Raw genomic sequence first — 13,329 nt, 5'->3', positions numbered from 1 at the left:
GGAGAGCTGAGCAGAAACAGAAACCTGAAACAGAAATGATGCCTATGTATGTACACTGATAGTCAATCACTGTATTCTTTACCTGCTGCCTAATGATAAACAGGAAACCAAACAAACTAACTCTTCTGGTGAATAGAGAAAGCAGACTAAGCTTTGACTGATACAGTGCATTCAGAAAGTATTCAGACCCCTTGATTTTATCCACATTTTGTGACATTACAGCCTTATTCTAAAATTGATTAAATCATTTTTTCCCTCAATCTACACACACTACCCCATAATGACAAAGCAAAAGCAGGTTATAATTTTTTTAAACAAATTTATAAAGATTAATAAACAGATCACATTTACAGAAGTATTCAGACCCTTTACTCAGTACTTTATTGAAGCACCTTTTGCAGTGATTATAGCTTCGAGTCTTCTTGGGTATGGCGCTACAAGCTTGGCACACCTGTATTTGGGAAGTTTTTACCATTCTCTGCAGATCCTCTCAAGCTCCGTCAGGTTGGATGGGGAGCGTCGCTGCACAGCTATTTTCAGGTCTCTCCAGAGATGTTCGATTGGGTTCAAGTCCGGACTCTGGCTGGGCCACTCAAGGACATTCAGAGACTTGTCCCTAAGCCACTCCTGTATTGTCTTGGCTGTGTGCTTAGAGTCACTCAATGCCTAGGTTTACCCCCACTGTACTCACATCCTACCATACTGTCTGTACATTATGCCCTGAATCTATTCTACCACGCCCAGAAATCTGCCCCTTTTATTCTCTGTTCCCAACGCACTAGACGACCAGTTCTTATTGCCTTTAGCCGTACCCTTATCCTACTCCACCTCTGGTGATGTAGAGGTTAACCCAGGCCCTGTGCCCCCAGCATCACACCTATTCCCCAGGCGCTCTCATTTGTTGACTCCTGTAAACGTGAAAGCCTCCTCCCTAAATGTGTTTTATTCACTGCTTTAGCACACTCCGCCAACCCTGATGTCCTAGCCATGTCTGAATCCTGGCTTAGGAAAGCCACCAAAAATGCTGACATTTCCATCCCTAACTACAACATTTTCCATCAAGATAGAACTGTCAAAGGGGGCGGAGTTGCAATCTACTGCAGAGATAGCCTGCAGAGTTCTGTCATACTATCCAGGTCTGTGCCGAAACTGTTCGAGCTTCTACTTTTAAAGATCCATCTTTCCAGAAATAAGTCTCTCACTGTTGCCGCTTGTTATAGACCCCCCGCAGCCCCCAGCTGTGCCCTGGACACCATATGTGAATTGATTGCCCCCCATCTATCCTCAGAGTTCGTACTGTTAGGTGACCTAAACTGGGATATGTTTAGCACCCTGGCCGTCCTACAATCTAAGCTAGATGCCCTCAATCTCACACAAATTATCAAGGAACCTACCAGGTACAACCCTAAATCCGTAATCATGGGTACCCTCTCAGATCTCATCCTGACCAACTTGCCCTCTAAATACATCTCTGCTGTCTTCAACCAGGATCTCAGCGATCACTGCCTCATTGCCTGCGTCTGTAATGGGCCCGTGGTCAAATGACCACCCCTCGTCACTGTCAAACGCTCCCTAAAACACTTAAGCGAGCAGGCCTTTCTAATCGACCTGGCCCGGGTATCCTGGAAGGATATTGACCTCATCCCGTCAGTAGAGGATGTCTGGTTCTTTAAAAGTGCTTTCCTCACCATCTTAAATAAGCATGCCCCATTCAAAAAATTTAGAACTAAGAACAGATATAGCCCTTGGTTCACTCCAGACTTGACTGTCCTTGACCAGCTGTCACGGCTGTTGAAAGGAGTAGAGGACCAAAGTGCAGCGTGTGTGTAGTTCCACATTTTATTTAATCTGTGAAACTTTGCAATACATAAATAAACTGAATTGACAAAACAACAAACCGTGACGCAGAGGAATAATCACCCAGAAAACCCAGGAAGAAAAACCCCTACTTAAGTATGATCTCCAATTAGAGACAACAAGGACCAGCTGCCTCTAATTGGAGATCATCCCAAACAAACCAACATAGAAATACAAAAACTAGAACCTAAGAACATAGAAAAACACAAAACACCCCCTGTCACGCCTTGACCTACTCTACCATAGAAAATAACATCTTACTATGGTCAGGACGTGACACCAGCACAAAAACATCCTGTGGCATACTGCATTAGCATCGTATAGCCCCCGTGATATGCAACTTTTCATGGAAGTCAGGAACCAATATACACAGTCAGTTAGGAAAGCTAAGGCTAGCTTTTTCAAACAGAAATTTGCATCCTGTAGCACTAATTCCAAAAAGTTTTGGGACACAGTAAAGTCCATGGAGAATAAGAACACCTCCTCCCACTGAGGCTAGGAAATACTGTCACCACCAATAAATCTATGATAATCGAGAATATCAATAGGCATTTCTCAACAGCTGGCCATGCTTTCCACCTGGCTACCCCTACCCCGGCCAATAGCTCTGCACCCCCCCAGCAACTTGCCCAAGCCCCCCCCGCTTCTCCTTCACCCAAATCCAGATAGCTGATGTTCTGAAAGAGCTGCAAAATCTGGATCCCTACAAATCAGCTGGGCTAGACAATCTGGGCCCTCTCTTTCTACAATTATCCGCCGAAATTGTTGCAACCCCTATTACTAGCCTGTTCAACCTCTCTTTCGTATTGTCTGAGATCCCTAAAGATTGGAAAAATGCCGCGGTCATGAGACACTCTAGACCCAAACTGTTACAGACCTATATCCATCCTGCCCTGCCTTTCTAAAGTCTTCGAAAGCCAAGTTAACTTTTAAGGTATAGGGGGCAGTATTTTCATTTTCAGATGAAAAGCGTGCCCAGAGTAAACTGCCTAATACTTGGGCTCAGAGTCAAATATTTGCATATTATTAGTAGATTTGGAAGAGAAAACACTCTGACGTTTCTAAAACTGTTTGAATGATGTCGGTGAGTATAACAGAACTCATATGGCAGGCAAAAACCTGAGAAAAATCCAACCAGGAAGTGGGAAATCTGAGAATTGTAGTTCTTCTTTTGAATCCCTATCGAAACGACAGTGTCTGTGGGGTCACGTTGCACTTCCTAAGGCTTCCATTGGCTGTCACCAGCCTTTAGAAACGTGTTTCATCCTTCTCCTGTTACTGGACAGAATATAGGAGCTCAGTCAATGAGTGGACTGCCTGAGGACAAAGGATTTGGTGATGCGTGAGCCCGCCAGCACGCCCCTCCTTCTTTTTCCTCTGTAATGAATACGCTATTGTCCGGTTGGAATATTATCTACGTTTTATGTTAAAAAGACCCTAAGGATTGATTGTAAACAACGTTTGACATGTTTCTACGAAAGGTAATGGAACTATTTAACTTTTCGTGTCTGGATTTACGCTCGCGCGTTATGCCTTTGGATAGTGATCTGAACGCATGAACAAAACTGAGGTATTTGGACATAAATATGGAGTATTTCGAACAAAAATAACATTTCTTGTGGAAGTAGCAGTCCTGGGAGTGCATTCTGACGAAGATCAGCAAAGGTAAGAGAATATTTATAATACTAATTCTGAGTTTAGTTGACCCCAGAACTTGGCGGGTATCTGTATAGCTTGCTTTGATGGCGAGCTATGTACTCAGAATATTGAAAAATGTGCTTTCTTCGTAAAGCTTTTTTAAAATCTGACACAGCGGTTGCATTAAGGAGAAGTATATCTATAATTCTTTCAATAACTGTTGTAAATTTTATCAACGTTTATGATGAGTATTTTTGTAAATTGATGTGCTCATTCACCGGATGTTTTGGTGGGAATACATTTTCTGAACATCACGCGCCAATGTAAAATGGTGTTTTTGGATATAAATATTAACTTTATTGAGCAAAACATACATGTATTGTGTAACATGAAGTCCTATGAGTGCCATCTGATGAAGATCATCAAAGGTTAGTGAATATTTTAGCTATATTTTTGGTTTTTGTGATGCATGTCCTTGCTTGGAAAATGTCTGTGTGGTTTTTCTTGTGAAGTTTATGTCCTAACATAGCGTCCCACCTAGCCCATAGAAGTTAACAAACCTCCAAACGAGCTTCAATGCCATACAACACTCCTTCCATGGCCTCCAACTGCTTTTAAACGCTAGTAAAACTAAATGCCTGCTCTTCAACCGATTGCTACTCGCACCTGCCCACCTAGCATCACTACTCTGGACGGTTCTGACTTAGAATATGTGGACAACTACAAATACCTAGGTGTCTGGTTAGACTATAAACTCTCCCTCCAGACTCACATTAAGCATCTCCAATCCACATTTAGATCTAGAATCGGCTTCCTATTTCGCAAAAAATCCTCCTTCACTCATGCTGCCAAACATACCCTCGTAAAACTGACTATCCTACCGATCCTTGACTTCGGCGACGTCATTTACAAAATAGCCCCCAACACTCTACTCAGCAAACTGGATGCAGTCTATCACAGTGCCATCCTTTTTGTCACCAAAGCCCCATATACTACCCACCACTGCGACCTGTATGCTCTCGTTGGCTGGCCCTCGCTACATATTCGTTGCCAAACCCACTGGCTCCAGGAAATCTATAAGTCTTTGCTAGGTAAAGCCCTGCCTTATCTCAGCTCACTGGTCACCATAGCAACACCCAACTGTAGCACGCGCTCCAGCAAGTATATTTCACTGGTCATCCCCAAAGCCAACACCTCTTTGGCTGCCTTTCCTTCCAGTTCTCTGCGGCCAATGACTGGAACGAATTGCAAAAATCACACTTAGCTGGAGACTTATCTCCCTCACTAACTTCAAGCATCAGCTGTCAAAGCAGCTTACCGATCACTGTACCTGTACACAACCCATCTGTAAATAGCACACCCAACAACCTCACGCCCATATTGTTATTTATTTTTTTGCTCTTTTGCACCCTAGTATCTCTACTTGCACATCATCATCTGCACATTTATCACTCCAGTGTTAATGCTAAATTGTAATTATTTCGCCACTATGGCCTATTTATTGCCGTACCTCCCTAACTTTACCACATTTGCGCACACTGTACATATATTTTCTATTGTGTTATTGACTGTACGTTTGTTTATCCCATGTGTAACTCTGTGCTGTTGTTGTTGTCACACTGCTTTGCTTTATCTTGGCCAGGTCGCAGTTGTAAATAAGAACTTGTTCTCAACTGGCCTACCTGGTTAAATAAAAGTTGTGCTGTTGGAAGGTGAACCTTCGCCCCAGTCTGAGGTCCTGACTGCTCTGGAGCAGGTTTTCGTCAAGGATCTCTCCGTACTTTGCTCCGTTCATCTTTCCTTCGATCCTGACTAGTCTACCAGTCCCTGCTGCTCAAATACATCCCCACAGCATATGATGCTGCCACTACAATGTTTCACTGTAGGGATGGTGCCAGGTTTCCTCCAGACGTGATGCTTGGCATTCAGGCCAAAGAGTTCAATGTTGGTTTCATCAGACCAGAGAATCTTGTTTCCCATTGTCTGAGAGTCTTTAGGTGCCTTTTGGCAAACTCCAAGCAGGCTGTCATGTGCATTTTACTGAGGACTGGCTTCCGTCTGGCCACTCTTCCATAAAGGCCTGATTGGTGGAGTGCTGCAGAGATGGTTGTCCTTCTGGAAGGTTCTCCTATCTCCACAGTGGAGCTCTGACAGCGTGGCCATCAGGTCCTTGGTCACCTCCCTGACCAAGGCCCTTCTCCCCGATTGCTCAGTTTGTCCAGGCGGCCAGCTCTAGGAAGAGTCTTGGTGGTTCCAAACTTCTTCCATTTAAGAATGATGGAGGCCACTGTGTTCTTGGGGACCTTCAGTGCTGCATAACGTTTTTGGTACCCTTCCCCAGATATGTTCCCGACACAATCCTGTTTCAGAGTTCTACGGACAATTCCTTCAACCTCATGGCTTGGTTTTTGCTCTGACATGCACTGTCAACTGTGGGGCCTTTATATAGATAGGTGTGTGCCTTTCCAAATCATTACCAATCAATTGAATGTACCACAGCTGGACTCCAAGTTGTAGAAACATCTCAAGGATGATCAATGGAAACAGGATGCGCCTGAGCTCAATTTCGAGTCTCAAATCAAATTTAAATGTAACGCTTATCTGTCCACCCCTCTAGAATAATGAATATGTTTTTTATAAATATATTGGTTGCTGTCCTTGATGATGAGAGCTGAAAATGGACCACTGACTGTTTACCAATTATCAATTTCAAGCAGAACAAGTGGACAACCACCAATTAAATTGTTCTGTCATTGGAGGGATAGAATAATATAAGTAAACATTTTTAAGGAAATTAGCTGAACATTTTATTTTTTGTCTAATGAGCATATTCCTATCATTGTCTTTAACATTTCTGCATCTTGTTACAATCATTTCATAAATGTCTTCCCACAGGCCAAAAAGGTGCTGTTTCTGCTGGCAGAACCCTATTGCTGCCCTGTACAGTATCTAGAAAAGCCAAGCAGAGGTGGTTCTTCAAGAAAGATAGTCATGCGAAACAGGAAAAGGGAGAGGGAGGACCCACAGAACAGGTTTTCCTTTGATGAAGATGGAGCCCTGCAGAACCTCAATCTGCAGCCAGGGGACTCTGGAAAGTACCTGTGTAATGGGGAAACGACAGCTAAAGTAACAGTGTTGACAGGTAGAGCTTTCCAAATGGCATTTTATCTATTTAATTGTCCATGTTGAATTTTAAGTGACATTTTCATTTAATTCAAAGATCAGGCTCAACAATCAACTTCATCAGTTCTTAGGAAAAGCAGTGAGAGAAAGCGTTGGGGGAACCACACTTTAGAGACCCCTCTAATGCCATTCCCCTTTCATTTAAAATACCATGCTTATGCCTGACTTGATTATTTATTTATTTTGGCAAACTCACATCATCTCAACATCCAAAGTTTCACTGCTGTTATGAAAACAGGTAACACACAGCAACACTATGCAATTCTTTTTACAAGTATGAAAGTAACACTGTGAAAGTAAATTCCATGACCTATATTATTCACCTATTTTCAGATGTTGTTGAGAGAGATAAGGACCTACAAATGGTACGTTGTCCACGGACATTCACACACAAATTAGACTGAATGAAAAGTAGTTCAAATCTTTTGTCCTGCTATCTTTAATAGACATTTTCACATGTTGAACTGTGCTTTTGTCTTTCAGTTGTGGTGATGATAGCTGTCGTTGGACTATGCTTCCTGGTGCTTTTGGCTGGAATGCCGGGCCTTTTTGCTGATAGACAGAGTGAACAGAAAGAAAGAATTGCAGTACAGGTGAAAATGTCTAAAAACTATATTGTTACATTATATGCATCTGATCTTCTTTGTACAAGCTTTTAGGTCCATATTAAGCTATTACATTGGCCTATGCGGTCATGCAACAACCTTTTTACAAACATGTGATATGATCACCTTATTTCCTATAGTGACAGGACACAAGCAGGAAGGAGCTCCAGACTAGGTAAAGAACACTAATTGTTTGCTACCAGAAAAGTCCCAATAGTAGGGTTTGTGTTAAATGTGTGCATTCTCCCAACAAGTATTGCTCTCATTGTAAACAAATGATTGTTTCATATTTTGTCTTATAGGGTCTGAGATCACACAGGGTGATGTGGAAGAAGTGAGTACAAATGAATATATCTCACTGTAAACTGAATGTAAGGGCAGTCGTCAGAATTAGACCAAGGTGCAGAGGAGGATGTGTTCATCATTAGAAGTTTAATTGACTGAACGAACACAATACAAAACGAAACAAAAACGACCAGAAACAGTTCTGTCAGGAAAACACACTAACAGAATACAATCACCCAAAGGAAAACCAGGCTACTTATGTGTGACTCCCAATCAGCAACAACGAACTACAGCTGTGCCTGATTGGGAGCCACACACACGGCCCAAAACAAAGAAATACAAAAACATAGAAAAATGAACATAGAACGCCCACCCAATGTAACACCCTGGCCTAACCAAAATAAAGAACAAAAACCCCTCTCTATGGCCAGGGCGTTACACTGAAAGCATTGCTGAAATGAATGTTTGTGTCTCAGGGCCCTTCTCATGTGGAAGACACTGAGGTTCAGTTGGCATCTCTGGGTCGGCAGAACTGGAAGGAAAGATAGAGGGTACAGGGAGACCAGCATCACATCATCTATTCCGCTGTGGTCACTGCTAGACCAGCATTCCAGGGTTTGAAGAGAGTAACACATTGATTAACCACACAGTTCGTATTTGACTTCTGTTGCACAGGTGACATCTCCCTGGGCCAATCTTGGCACTCCCTGAGCAGTGGGGTGGGCATTACCAATGTGCTTCAGACTGGCATCGTGCAGACCCTCTTCCTATGAAAAACATATTTATCATGATTAGAGATTAAATATTACCATCATGCCATCCAAACCTCTCAGGCATACATTTACAGTTAGATAAGGTTTAGTCCTAACTATTATGACTTCAATCATTTACAGAAGTACTTTTACCTTGAGACTTGAATTCCTGTTCACACAGGTGTTGCACAAACATTTTGTTTTACCTGAAAGAGGGAGCAATTGAGTTTTAAAGGGGCAATCTGCAGTTCAAACAATTACAAAAAGCTTAGCCCACTACTGCTTTGGTAAATAGCTGAGCAATGGGTCTGGAGAGATGGAACCACTCTCAAATGAATAGACAGAACTATAGATGCAAGGACTGACCATCCATGAGATCAACTTATAGTTTTAGTCATGTTTTGAGGATATACAGTGTTTACATTTACTGTGTTTAGACATTGGAGTAAAACAATCTTATATTTGGGGTTTTGATGGGGTAGGACAGTTGAACTAAGCTCATGAGGCATTTATAGGTGATATTCTTCAAGAATCAATGGGTACAAATTATTATTACTTTTGAAAGTCTATGTATGAATCAACTGCAGATTTGCAAAAGACTAACTTTGGTTTTGGAGTATAATGTCTCTAAGTAAACTTGTCAAACTTGAGATACGTTCAAAGATTGCGTTTACATTCCCTGCTGTCATTGGTGCTACCATTCAACCAAAGCAAGAATGTGGATTACCAAGATCTGGGGATTACCAAGATTTGTACATTATCTTTCTATGTTTACAATACACTCTTACTTGCTTTTCTTGTCACTGCAACAGAAAGTGAATTTAAAGTTAAAAGTACACTCCAAGGCAAGGTCTATGTATAGAAAGTACAAGAGCAGACACCTTCCTGCTGATCACACACGGGAAGGATGTTTCTGCTCTCTGTGAAGTCATTTTTCATACAGATTTATAAGTTTTTCTGCCTTCTTGCTCTCACTATGCCAAACGTAAATCTCATCTTGGAGGCTCTGTTTACTGTCTCGGGTTGCAAGGTGGAATCAGCCACCACGGGAACAATTTCACTAACACCCCAGGACTTTGTCAATGTGGTCGCACTAAAGGAGTTGGCCTTCTAGAGTTGGAATACCCAAGTTTGTAGACATTTTCTTTACCACGTGCCTTTGCTTTACCAGATGCTTTTCCATTCCACAAATCACTGTTTCTGTGAACGTGAATGAGTTCCTTGATTCTCGGTATGACTACGACTTTACAAATGTTAAGGATGGGGAAACAGTGTTTACTCGGGGGAAAGGAGCTGGACGTCAGACCCTGTGGCTGGAACCACATTGCCCTGAAGGTTTTGAACAAATACAGGGATGGAGATGGATGGTTGGGGACCGGAGACGAGGCCTGGCCAGTGTCCTACTACAGACCTGCTATGGACGGATCCCAGGGCATCATCATGAATGATGGAGATTGAGCTGGTGCTACTTTCGGAAGAGAAGTCTACTCAACACCGGACATTAACATAGCTGAGTAGTTCTCCCAGAGATTCACGTCCAAAGTAGATAACAAAACCTACAAGGTGGTGCTACAGAATAGGATCAAGCCCCAGGAAAGGAGAGTTACTGGCTGGTCTATGTGCCTGAGGAATCATCTCCTGTTCAAGAGAGAGCTATTGTGGAAAACTCCACCCGTCCTTATGGTCTGCTGCTTAAGGAAGTGTTGAAATCCGTAAAGAAAATGTTTGAAAGATAAGTAAATAGGTTGATCAGAAAGTTAAGAGATGTATCATCAGATCAATACTGTACAATTCTATTTAACTAGGCAAGTCAGTTAAGAACAAATTCTTATCTTCAATGACGGCCTAGGAACAGTGGGTTAACTTCCTAGTTCAGGGGCAGAATGACAGATTTTTACCTCGTCAGCTCGGGGATTCGATCTTACAACCTTTCTGTTACTAGTGCAACGCTCTAACCACTGGGCTACCCTGCCACCCTCTATATCAACTAATTAACCACGTTTATTTGTTATAGTCATAGTATTAGCATAAGATTGAGTTTTTATCCAGTGTAAATATTTAGCCTTTACCTCATAGGCTACCATAATGGATGTGTTCAAGGGTAATAAAATGACCTAAAATAAGAGTGTATTGTTTATTTACATTATACTTTATTTCCAGTGATCCCGCCTTATCTAACCACATATTTTAAACCAGTTATTTTGGTAAAGTGTGCTTTTTAAGTACATATAACTCAATTGTTACTTTGGACGACACGGCATCTATACTGCACCAACATTGGACAATGCTACCTAGTGGTATTCTTGTGGTATTCCTTTCCCAATTGTTGACTTATATGAACAATTAGCCTCATGATAGTTTGTTAGTGTCTTTATCATTAATCTACACTGAACAAAAATATAAACGCAACATGTAAAACCTTCAAATATTTTACTGAGTTACAGTTCATATAAGGAAATCAGTCAATTGACATAAATTCAATAGGTCCTACTCTATGGATTTCACATGATTGGGAGTACAGATATGCAACTGTTGGTCACAGATACCTAAAAAAAAAGTAGGGGCATGGATCAGAAAACCAGTCAGTATCTGGTGTGACCACCATTTGCCTCATGCTGTTGATTGTGGCCTGTGGAATGTTGTCCCACTCCTTTTCAATGTCTGTGCGAAATTGCTGGATATTTGGGGGAACTGGAACGCGCTATCGTACACTTCGAACCAGAGCATCCCAAACATGCTCAATGGGTGACAGGTCTGTTGAGAATGCAGACCATGAAAGAACTGGGACATTTTCAGCATCCAGCAATTGTGTACAGAATCTTGCGACATGGCTGTGCATTATCATGCTGAAACATGAGGTTGTGGCGGCAGATAAATGGCACAACAATTGACCTCAGGATCTCGTCACGATATCTCTTTGTGCATTCAAATTGCCATCGATAAAATGCAATTGTGTTCGTTGTCCGTAGCTTATGCCTGCCCAAACAGGATTCATCCTTGAAGAGCACACTTCTCTAGCGTCCTAGTGGCCATCGAAGGTGAGCATATGCCCACCGAAGTAGGTTACGACACCAAACTGCAGTCAGGTCAAGACCCTGGTGAGCATGCAGATGATGTTCCCTGAGACGGTTGTGCAAACCCACAATTTCATTAGCTGGCAGGTATCAGACGATCCCGCAGGTGAAGAAACTGGATGTGAAGGTCCTGGGCTGGCGTGGTTAAACGTGGCCTGTGGTTGAGAATGGTTTGACAACAACAACAAAAACATCCGGTCAGCGACAGTCTTGTGGATGAAAACAGCTCTTTGATGAGATAGGTCGAAGGAGAATGGCAAGAATCATGTAAGCTAACAGGCGGGCCACAAAAAGACAAATAACAGCTCAGTACAACAGTTGTGTGCAGAATGACATCTCGGAACGCACAACTCATCGATCCTTGTCACATATGGGCTATTACAGCAGACGACCACACCAGCTTCCACACCTATCAGCTAAAAACAAGAAGAAGCATCTTTTGGATGAGATGGAATGGGCTGTTTGCAGCCTGAATGTTCCCGCCGTCCAAACTGCAGCAACTGCGTGATGCCATCGCATCAGGATGCACCAACAACCCTGTGGAATGTTTCCAACAACACTTAGATTACCTTGAATAATTCAGGCCGTTCTGGAGGCAAAGGGGGGTCCGATCTGGTACTAGATGGGTGTACCTAATAAACTGTCTTTTGAGTGTATACAGTTGAAGTCGGAAGATTACATACACCTTAGCCAAATGCATTTAAACTCAGTTTTTCACAATTCCTGACATTTAATCCTAGTAAAAATTCCCTGTCTTAGGTCAGTTAGGATCACCACTTTATTGTAAGAATGTGAAATGTCAGAATAATAGTAGAGAGAATGATTTATTTCAGCTTTTATTTCTTTCCTCACATTCCCAGTGGGTCAGAAGTGTACATACACTTAATTGGTATTTAGTAGCATTGCCTTTAAATTGTTTAACTTGGTCAAACGTTTTTGGGGAGCCTTCCACAAGCTTCCCACAATAAGTTGGGTGAAATTTGGGCCATTCCTCCTGACAGAGCTGGTGTAACGGAGTCAGGTTTGAAGGCCTCCTTGTTCGCACACGCTTTTTCAGTTCTACCCACAAATTTTCCATAGGATTGAGGTCAGGGCTTTGTGATGGCCACTCCAATACCTTGACTTTGTTGTCCTTAAGCCATTTTGCCACAACTTTGGAAGTTTGCTTGGGGTCATTGTCCATTTAGAAGACCCATTTGCGACCAAGCTTTAACTTCCTGACTGATGTCTTGAGATGTTGCTTCAATATATCCACGTAATTTTCCTGCCTCATGATGCCAACTATTTTGTGAAGTGCACCAGTCCCTCCTGCAGCAAAGCACCCCCGCAACATGATGCTGCCACCCCCGTGCTTCACGGTTGGAATGGTGTTCTTCGGCGTGCAAGCCTCCCCCTTTCTCCTCCAAGCATAACGATGGTCATGATGGCCAAACAGATCTATTTTTGTTTCATCAGACCAGAGGACATTTCTCCAAAAAGTGCGATCTTTGTCCCCATGTGCAGTTGCAAACCGTAGTCTGGCTTTTTTTTATGGCGGTTTTGGAGCAGTGAGCGGCCTTTCAGGTTATGACGATATAGGACTCTTCAGCATTTTCACAAAGTCCTTTGCTGTTGTTCTGGGATTGATTTGCACTTTTCGCACCAAAGTGCGTTCATCTCTAGGAGACAGAATGCTTCTCCTTCCTGAGCTGTATGACTGCTGTGTGGTCCCATGGTGTTTATACTTGTGTACTATTGTTTGTAAGGATGAACATGGTACCTTCAGGCGTTTGATCTAGAAAAAAGAAACGCACACCTATAAAGGCGAGGTGCTGGCTAGCGGAGTAGAACACTAGAAAATGAAGGAAAGCCGCACACTCTAAGAGCTCAGATGCAAAAATGTAATAACCAACGTTTCGACAGCGAAGCTGTCTTCATCAGGGTATCATCACAAAC

Source organism: Salmo salar, chromosome ssa27 (genome assembly GCF_905237065.1).
Source record: "Salmo salar chromosome ssa27, Ssal_v3.1, whole genome shotgun sequence".
NCBI lineage: Eukaryota > Metazoa > Chordata > Actinopteri > Salmoniformes > Salmonidae > Salmo > Salmo salar.
Note: the sequence above shows the minus strand (reverse complement) of the source record.